At 38.7% G+C, this 10,090-nt stretch overlaps 1 protein-coding gene across 5 annotated transcripts in view; it reads left to right on the plus strand.

Annotated features, from left to right (window-relative positions):
- Positions 1-1,677: 1,677 nt before the first annotated feature.
- The window catches only part of VPS54 (VPS54 GARP complex subunit), a 110,459-nt gene continuing 102,046 nt past the window's right edge, over positions 1,678-10,090 (plus strand). For 2 of the 5 annotated variants that reach the window (XM_015557888.1, XM_015557889.1), the window contains exons 1-3: positions 1,679-1,813; positions 3,496-3,604; positions 8,710-8,788. The gene's annotated coding sequence lies outside the window, so the exon portion shown is untranslated. Of the gene's footprint in view, positions 1,814-3,495; positions 3,605-8,709; positions 8,789-10,090 lie in introns of all 5 variants that reach the window. The other 3 variants (XM_015557890.1, XR_001512278.1, XM_006778541.2) reach the window with 3 other exon arrangements.

Genomic DNA, 10,090 nt, shown 5'->3' on the forward strand with positions numbered 1-10,090 from the left:
CCGTTCTCGCGGGGTCCGGGCTCTGGCGCTCCCACCCCCTCCTTCGACGCGGCCCCCAAACTTTCTTTGTACAGCCGGGCCCATAGCCCCCTTTTGATGCTATTGGAATAATTTAAATTTAAAAAAATCATTTTTCTTCCTGGAGAAGGCTCACCCACGGGATAACTCAGTGTTGTGCAGTTTGACAATTTAGCTCGCAGAATTTTGTTCAATAATTAATGTCCTTCAGTTCTGCTGCTTTGATGCAAGGGCAGGCCCTCTCCGCCGCCGACGAGGGAGCTTGTGCCCCTTGTGATTGACCATTCGGTCTCTAATTGACCATTCGGTCTGTCCGTGTGCCGAATCCAGGATGGTATATTTATAGAGTTTTGGCCCTGCCGGCTTGCATTTTTAAAAAATTCCCCTTTAACCAGCTTTATTTATTATTATTTTTTTAATTGAGGCTTTCCTTACTTTCGAAGAGTTAAAATGTTTGGAGTGTTGTTGTTTTTTAATTGGCTCTATTTCTGATTGGTCAAACCCCAGGGCAATCTTCATGGTACATGTTTACAAGGCCAGTGATGATGGGATGGCAGACTGGGAAGCGTGTGACTGTGAAAAGTGAAGCTTTTGATGGACATTCAGGTTGACTTTATGGGGAGTTCTAATTGGAAGAGTACCTGAGAGCCTTGGTCATTTCTAAGCATTTATGGTAGAACAGGAAGGATAATGGGATTTGTGTGTTTGACTGTATTCATATTGTAGTCAGAGTCCCGCTTTCCTACCAGGAGGTATTACTTGGTGGTTCATTGTGATCATCATTGTTCATAATAGGTTCGGGTAAAAAAATATCAATATGTGCAAATTTGGGGTAGTTGATAGTTGTGGTTTTGGAGATTAGATGTTTGCAATTTAATGTGATTTGGCTATTTTTAAATTATGCTCTGGAAACTTCAGAATTATTACATCACCAGGACAGACATTGTAGTCTGAGGATCACTTTTAAAAGAAATGACATGTATTTGAATGGTTTTCTTTATAAAGAATGTATCACAACAGAACTATAGACTGTCCACGTTCTCTTGTTGTTGACCATGTTAATATATTTTGTATTGTTACTTTAGCCTTTAGCTTTCTGAAGTGTTTTTTATTGCTTTCAAATCATCCAAGGTTTACTAGGAAAAGATGATTAATTTGCATATATTGACTTTCTAGAGAAGTTAATATTTATTTCTGAATAGGTATTATGTTTTTAATAATTTCAGAATTAAAATAAAATCTTGTAACTCATGAAATGGCCAAATGTGCAGAATTTGTCCTTAATCACATTTTTTCTATCAATAAAAATTGATAAACTAATTTTTCCTGCTTTTAGCTTTTTACAAAGTTGTACAACTATCACCATAATCAATCCTAGAACATTTCATCACTCCAAAAAGAAAACTGCTCATCATTAGCAGTTACTCCCCATTCTCCCCACTCCACCCCAGACCTCAGCAACTACGGATCTACTTTTCATCTCAATATTTGCCTCTGTGGTTCATTCATATAAATGGTATCAGCTCATAGCTTGAGAAGTTTTTGTTTTAAAATTCACATGTTAAAAATATTTGAGTCAGAATAAGCAACTGGTCACTGGTATTAAGCGATGCTTTAAACAACTGACATATTTTTTGGTTATATTCAGCATAGATTAATATACATGTGGAGAAAGAAAAAAGCATGAATGGCTTCAGTGATTGTAAGAGGCGGTCTGTCAGCTGGGAGTCAGTAAGTAAAAGCTGAAAGAATATTTTTGTCAATAAGTAAAACCTGAGAGTATTAGGATATTAAGGTAGGAAAATACCTTAAAGGTCATCAGCTTATTTCCTGCTTGCTTCACAAATAGATGGCAGGAAATCTGAAGAGTGGAAGCTTGAATCTCTGGGGTGCATGGCTCATGGACCACAATGTGGTCATGAAGGGCAAGAAATAGGGATTTGTAAGTTAGAATTGTTTAGGTTCTCTTGTATATGTATGCATTCATGCATGTGTGTATGTACTGTATTTGACATTTTACTAGCAGAGGAGGGAGAGAACTGGACATTTTACTAGCAGAGGGAGGACTAATCTATACACATATGTGAAATCCATGTTACAAAATCCTCTAAAAATGCTTTAATCTAAAGAGGCTGGCATATATATTATTTAAGTATCTTCTTGAACTATTACCATCTTAATTTTAAAAATCCAAATTTTAAAAATGAAATTGTAATTAACAGGGCTGGTTGGAGACCTCCTTTTTTAAAGACCCAGGGCCCTAACATCTAAACCAGTGGTTCTCAAGCAGGAGTGATTTTGCCTCCAAGGGACATCTGGCAGTGTCTGGAAACATTTTTTATTATCACAGTTGAAGGTGGGGTGCTGTTGGCATCCAGCCAAGAAATGTTGATAAGCATCCTACATTGAACAGAACATATCTTACCTTACCCACGCAACAAAGAATTATCTGACCCGAAATGGCAGTAGTATTGTTCTAAAGTTCTAAACCATGGTTTGCATGATTTTGGTAAGGGCCTGAGCTGGTGGCAAAATACTCTGTGGAAACTGATTGGTGGATCAGATTAACCCTTTAGGTTCTCTAGCAACTTTCTTTGTAGGGGGAGGCAGTTGAGAGAAAAGTAAAAGGAAATCTATGACTCGACACAGATATATTTATTTATTTATTTATTTATTTATTTGCCAGATATTCTTTTTTAAAAAAATTAAATCTTTATTGTTGAAAGTATTACATATGTCCCCCATTTTCCTCCATTGACCCCTTCTAGCACACCCCATCCCCTGCCCCATATTGTCTGTTATGCATATATGCATACAAGTTCATACAAGGTGGATGAGCTCTTCCCATCCACCTCCCCCACCCACCTGATCTCACCCACCCACCTCCGCCTTCCCTCTGAGATTCCACAGTCTATCTCATGCTTCTACTATTAGGTCTCTGGATCTATTTTGCTCATTAGATTCCATATATAAGTGAGATCATGTGATATTTGTCTTTCTCTAAATGAAGGTATTCTTTAGTTTGTTTTGTCTTCAAACCTGAAGAAAAATTTATTTATTGAATTTATTGGGGCGACATTGGTTAATGAAATTATATAGGTTTCAGGTGTACAATTCTATAATACATCACCTATATATTATACTGTGTATTCACCACCCCAAGCCAAGTCTCCTTCCATCACCATTTATCCCCGCTTACCCTCTTCTACCTCCTCTGTGAAGAAAAAAAATGTTTCCCTGGAAATGGCAGCTTTATTTTACTGTAAATTTGAACTATTATGTTTTGAATTGTTGGTTACTGGAGCATAGGTTTTTTTTTTGAAATTGGAAATAAACACAGTATAGTAGTAGTTTATCTAGAAGTTTTTTTTTTCATGGTAGCATCAACTGCCAAAGAAAAGAGAAGTAGGCTGTTTTAAAATTAATGTCCAAAATATTTCAAAACTTATACATGAATGTCATCTTTTTTTCTTATAGGCCCCAGTTTTGGCTCTTTAATTTGTTTTTATTAGCTCAATTTGGTGGTGAAAGAAGAAAAGATTGACAATGGGATCACTTTTGCTATGTACCTGCTTTATGACCTTAGGTGAATTATTCAATCTTTCTGAGCCTCAATTTTCTCATCTATAAAATAGGAATAATGATAATTACTGCATTATAAGGTTATTGTGAGAATTGAATGAGGAAATGAGTGTTAAGGTGCTATGTCAACTATAAAACACCTGTGTGTAATAGTTAGTTACTATACCTGAAACCATTGTTATATCAATTACTAGAGGCCTGGTATATGAAAATTCATGTACTGAGTGGGGGTCCCTCAGCCCGGCCTGCCCCCTCTCACAGTCTGGGAGCCCTCAGGGGCAGGAGGTGACCGGGTTATGAGGGGAAGGCGACGCCCCATCACCTCTGCTGCTGCCACTGCCGGCAGCACAAGCCTTGGCCGGCCCTAGTTACCTGTGCCTCAGGCGGCTCTGGGCAGCTGGGGGGCTGAAGGCACTGGGGGACTCCAGAGGCAGGCGTGCGGAGAGGCCGGGCCTGTCTAGGGGTGGGCCTGGCCTTGCTGCGGGCCTGCCATCCCAGTAGGGCTGAGGGGACTGGGTGGTGCCATCTTGTGGCTGTGGGCACTGCCATCTTTGAGGGTGTGGCAGTCAATTAGCAGATGCCCTCCTTATTGGCTTAAGGTGCCACCATCTTTGCAGCCTGCTGTTCAGTTGTTTGGCTGTTCCTCACTAACCCCCCTGTCGGCCTTGTTGCCCCACACAGCCCACTACTCAGTTGTTTGGCCGTCCCTCACTAATCCCTCTGCCGGCCTTGTTGCCCCATGCAGCCTGCTGCTCAGTTGTTTGGCTGTCCCTCACTAACTCTCCTGCCGGCCTGGTTGCCCCACACAGCCTGTTTGGTCATCTGTTTGGGTGCGATGGTCAGTTAGGTTTTTATATATATAGATACCTCAATTTAAAAAAGTTAGTTACTTGTTTCAGAAGAATCAAAATAGAAGGGGATAGAAAAGGTGCCAAAGGCAGGAATAATATAGATAGCAAGGCAGAGTACAGTGACTGCTAACAGCCTCTCTAGAGAGAAGAGAGAAATTCTAAAAATATATTGATAAACTAGCAAAAGAACTAGTATTATTACCATAATTAGAAGCTCTTTAATATAAGGACAAACTGATTTCCCTTAGTAGCACCTGAGAGTATCACTGTTATAAAAGAGTATAAAACTGATTATTATAATGGTGAAATTAAGTTATCAAGAAAAGGTTACCTTGTTTTCAAAATATGCTATTTGAAAACATATAATTTCAGAATTAAATTTTGCAGAAGTTACTTATTTGTACAAAAATATTTTAACCCTTTTTTGAGAGTAAGCTACAGTTATCTGGATTAATTCCCTTGTTGGGAATAATTCTTTCTGTCTTCATTTGCTATTCATGCCTTCCTTTAGGTCTGAAGGGTTTTTTTTCTACCACTGATAAGTGCTCTTCAAATGTGAAGATTTGCCTGAACAAAGGTTTTAAACCTACCCACTATTTGTAAAATCTATCTTTTTAGACTTGTTTCCTTTTCTGTTATTTTTCAACATCTTTTTACACACACAAAAAAAATGCGTTTATTTTTCAACATGTCCAGTGGTCCATAGTTTGTTCTGTAGCATTTAAAATTGAATTAACTTGCCAAACCGGTTTGGCTCAGTGGATAGAGCGTCGGCCTGCGGACTGGAGGGTCCCGGGTTCGATTCCGGTCAAGGGCATGTACCTGGGTTGCGGGCACTTCCCCAGTGGGGGATGTGCAGGAGGCGGCTGATCGATGTTTCTCTCTCATCGATGTTTCTGGCTTTCTATCTCTCTCCCTTCCTCTCTGTGAAAAATCAATAAAATATATTAAAAAAAATAAATAAAATTGAATTAACTAAAATACATGAAATGAATGGGGGGAAATCTAATCTCTTACAATTTTGTTAACCGGGTAACTCTCCTTCATAGTCATACAAAAGTAAGACTGCAGGTAAGCAGAGCTGGAGCTATTCAGGGTAGAATAGTTTGAGACGGTATTCAGAATAAGTCAAGTGGTGAACTTAATATATGGTGTACTTGCCTTGGCCAATGTGGCTCAGTTGGTTGGAGTATCTTCTATCTTGTGTACTGGAAGGTCTTGGGTTTGATTCCTGGTCAGCTCACATACCTAGATTGCCTGTTTGATCCCTGTTGGGGCATCTGCCGCAGACAAGCAAACCATGTTTTTTTTCCTCTATCTCTATCTCTATGTCTACCTCTATTTTTATCTCTTTCTCTCCTCCCCCACCCCCACTCCGTCTCTCCTTCTCTTTCTCCCTCTCTAAAATAAATAAAAATAAATTTAAAAAAATATGGCGGACTTAAAAATTGGATTATAGAAAGTGGGAATTTTTCAGGGGGAAAATTTTATGTTCAAATAGTTGGCTTTTTGACTGAAAGGAAGTTCAGAGAGTGGGTGTTTGTATATGAATATTGTAATGATGCATCATACTTTATGAGTTTTTTCCTGTGGAGTATGTAAAGTAAAATTTAGAAATCAAAATAATTATGTCAAGAAAGTTGATGCCCTGGTTTGTTTGTGTGTTTTTTCTTTCAAGTTGGCTAACCTGAAGGGTAGATTGGGCTCAGTTGTGAAGATTTTAGACTTGATAGACTTGATATATACCACTGTCAAAGAATACTTAAAGAGAGTTATCTAATCAGATCTGAATTTTAGAAAGATGATTCTGAAGTTGAGATTAGGAACAGAGAAAGACTTTTGGTAGGAGACTCTCACAGTAGTCTAATCCGCAAATAAAACTGAACTAGAGAAGTGGCAGTTGGAATGGAGAGCAAGTCATGAATTTGTAATGAATTTTGGAAGTAGAATCCAACGGACAGTCCAAGTTGGTATAGAAATTGAAGAATGTAAAGAGGTTAGAGAGAGTCAAGAGGCTCTACAGCAGTAGTTCTCAACCTTCCTAATGCCGCGACCCTTTAATACAGTTCCTCATGTTGTGGTGACCCCCAATTTCATTGTTACAAATTGAACATAATTAAAGCATAGTGAGTAATCACAAAAACAATATGTAATTATATAAGTGTTTTCCCATGGTCTTAGGTGACCCCCGTAAAAGGGTCATTCGACCTCCAGAGGGGTCGCGACCCACAGGTTGAGAACTTCTGCTCTACAGTTGCCAGCTTGGTAAACTGCATAATTGGGGTTGCCATTAACTAGCTAGAGAAGGATTAAATTATTGGCAGGTGGAAGAGAGGAGTAAAGATGGTAGATGAGTTTAAGTTTTGGGTGTATTGAATTTTAGGTATCTGTGAGACTTGTAAGGGAAGATGCCCAGTAGGCAGTTATAAATTTGGGTGTGAGATACTGAAAAGAGGTTAGAACTGCAGAATGATCTGGAATCTATCAAGTTTTCTACATCTTTTCTACCATTATCTAACATTAGACTACACTCATCTCTCAACTAGATTATTGCATGTTTACTATCTGGTCTCTTCTAGTCTTAGATTTCTCTAATATTAGTACATACATTCTCTGTGCTATAATCAGGGATCTTTCTAAAGGGCAACTAAATTATTTCTGTGACTTTTATTCTTAAGATGAAATCCGTATTCCTTATTATTTCTAACAAATTTATAAATTCATTTATTTTCTCAACTTATCTCTCCAGTTTAATGTCTCTCCATAACTACCTCCTTCCCCCCAATACAGTGGGGCCTTGACTTATGAGTTTAATTCGTTCCTAGACTGAGCTTGTTAAGGAGCTCGTTAACTCAAATTACTCTGTCAACTCAATGCAAAAAATCGGCCGAGAGACAGCTGGTATCTCAAAAAACTCGTTAGTCGGGACACTCGTAAGTCAAGGCCCCACTGTATATAACTTTCTCAGAAATACTGACTTACTTGTAGTTTCTGGCAATAGGATCTCTCTTCCCTCCAAGCCTTTGCACATAGTTTCCTGTTCCTGGAATGTTTTTCTTGTCACGCTCTTGCTCCCTTCCATTTGTCTGTCACATTTCTACTTATTTTCAGTTCTTGGTAAACTTTCATTGGTTTATTATTATTCAAAAATTTTAAACCCACAGAAAGGTCAAAAGGATAGTAGAGTGAAGACCTCCACACACACATTTTCCTTTTGTCAAATCTGAAAACAGAATGTAGATATCATGATGCTTCACCCCTACACATACGTAAGTATGCATCTTCCTATTACTGGGATATTGTCTTACACAACCACAATACCATATGACATCTAAAAATAACAACAGTTGCTCAACAACATTATTTAACATTGAGTCCATACTTAGAATTTTCTTATTTGTCTCAAAATTCTTTATAGCTCCCCCCAACCTCAATACAAGATTCAGTCATGGTTCACACATTTGGTTGTTATGTCTCTTTAGTCTCCCTCAATCTGGACTAGTCCCACTGCCTCCCTCTTTTCCTTGTGTTCTCTTTTGAAAAGTAAAGGCATTTGTCCTCAAGTATATTCCATATTCTGAATTAATCTTTTTCTTCATGATTAGATATTTCTGGCAAGAATACCACAAAGGCCTGGCCGGCATGGCTCAGTGGTTGAGTGTCAGCCGATCAACCAGGAGGTCACGGGTTCGATTCCCAGTCAGGGCACATGCCTGTGTTGCAAGCTCCATCCCCAGTGTGCGGCATGCAGGAAGCAGCCGATCAGTGATTCTCTCTCACTGATGTTTCCATCTCTCTCTCCCTCTCCCTTCCTCTCTTAAATAAAAATAAAGAAAAAAAATTGGAAAAAAAAAAGAATACCACAAAGATCATATGTATACTTACCATTTTATCACTTCAAGAAGCACATAACATAAGCCTGTCCCCCTGTTGGTGATTCAAGCTTGATCACTTGGTAAAGGTGGGAACTAATAGATCTCTTGACTGTTTATTTAAATAATTCATAGGATGATACTTTGTAGACATGTAAATATCCTCTTCCTAACAACCCTTTAAACCAGTGGATTTAGCATCCATTAATGAACCTTGTTTGAATCACTCATTGTATTGGATGATTAAACATGGTAACTTTCTAATTCTTTCATTCCATCTACATTTATTATTTTCATTGACTTTTGAAGGCAGTGAGATCAGGTTAAGTGAAGACTGAATATAAGCAATTGAATTTAAAAATCAGGCCATTCTTTAGGTTTTCCAGAGCCAAGTGAGTGCTGGAAATGGAAGACATTGCTAAGGAGGTAGACTAAAGAGACTAGAAGTTTACCAATGAAGAGGAGGTAAGAAGTAGCTTGAGGAGATAGAGTTGAGAGAAAGAACTTAAATTTAGTGCTTGAACTTTCTTTGATGGGCCAATGAGATTAAATTAGTGTGAGGGAATAAGTAATCGAATAAATTGTATGAATTGGGAAGAAGTGAGATTAAGAACAGTTGGTTGGGGAATTAACACTGGAAAAGAGTAGACATCTGTGCTATACCTCAGAAAGTTATGAGTTGTGTAAAAGTGAGAATTAGATATGTTTGGATATGAAGGGGAGAAGTCAGATGTAAGGACTTTTTTGGGGGGAGGGTATGAAGTAAACAGGTTACTTTTTAAGCATGGAATTGATGAAGGAAAGCTAGGGGACATGAGAGTGCTGAAAGTTTATTATAAATACTCTGGGAACTGGGAACAAGAAGGGTTTCACAGTAAGTGAAAGGATGCTGAGCAGGGCTTCATCTGAGATCGGAACTTACAAATTTATAATTTGCATGTTTTACATAGTTTTTCTCTGGCAGTGTTCTGCAGCCAGGAACAAAGCAAAGAGGTTATATTGAAGATGGATGAGGGGAGGAGATAATTGAAGATATAAGAGAGACTGTTGGGATATAATTGACCATGGGATCTAAGCTAAGTAGGAAGCTAGTAAGGCTGAACTGGGCTAAGAGACCCAAATAATGCTGAGGAGTGCCTTAAGGAGAAAAAGAGGAAAGAACTGAAATGTATGGGAGGCAGTAATGAAATAACTTTATTTGGGGTTTTTTTTGAGAGGCAGTGTAATGTAGAGACAGAGGCATGAAATTAAAATCAGAAGATCTGGTCCTTGCCGGTTTGGCTTAGTGCAGCGGTTCTCAACTTGTGGGTCGCTACCCCTTTGGGGGTCGAACGACCCTTTCACAGGGGTCGCCTAAATACATCCTGCATATCAGATATTTGCATTACCATTCATAACAGTAGCAAAATTACAGTTATGAAGTAGCAACGAAAATAATTTTATGGTTGGGGGTCACCACAACATGAGGAACTGTATTAAAGGGTCGCAGCATTAGGAAGGTTGAGAACCACTGGCTTAGTGGATGGAGCGACTGAAGGGTCCTAGGTTCGATTCTGGTCAAGGGCATGTACTTAAACTTCGGTTGCAGGTAGGTACCCTGGCCCTGGTGGGGGTGTGTGTAGGAGGCAACCAATGTGTCTCTCTCACATTGATGTTTCTCTCTGTCTCCCCCTCTCCCTTCACTCTCTAAAAATCAATGAAAAAATATCCTCAGGTGAGGATTAACCAAAAAAAAAAAAAAAAAAAAAAAAAAATACAAAAACAAAC

This window comes from Myotis davidii, unplaced genomic scaffold (assembly GCF_000327345.1).
Source record: "Myotis davidii unplaced genomic scaffold, ASM32734v1 scaffold6, whole genome shotgun sequence".
Taxonomy (NCBI): Eukaryota; Metazoa; Chordata; class Mammalia; order Chiroptera; family Vespertilionidae; genus Myotis; species Myotis davidii.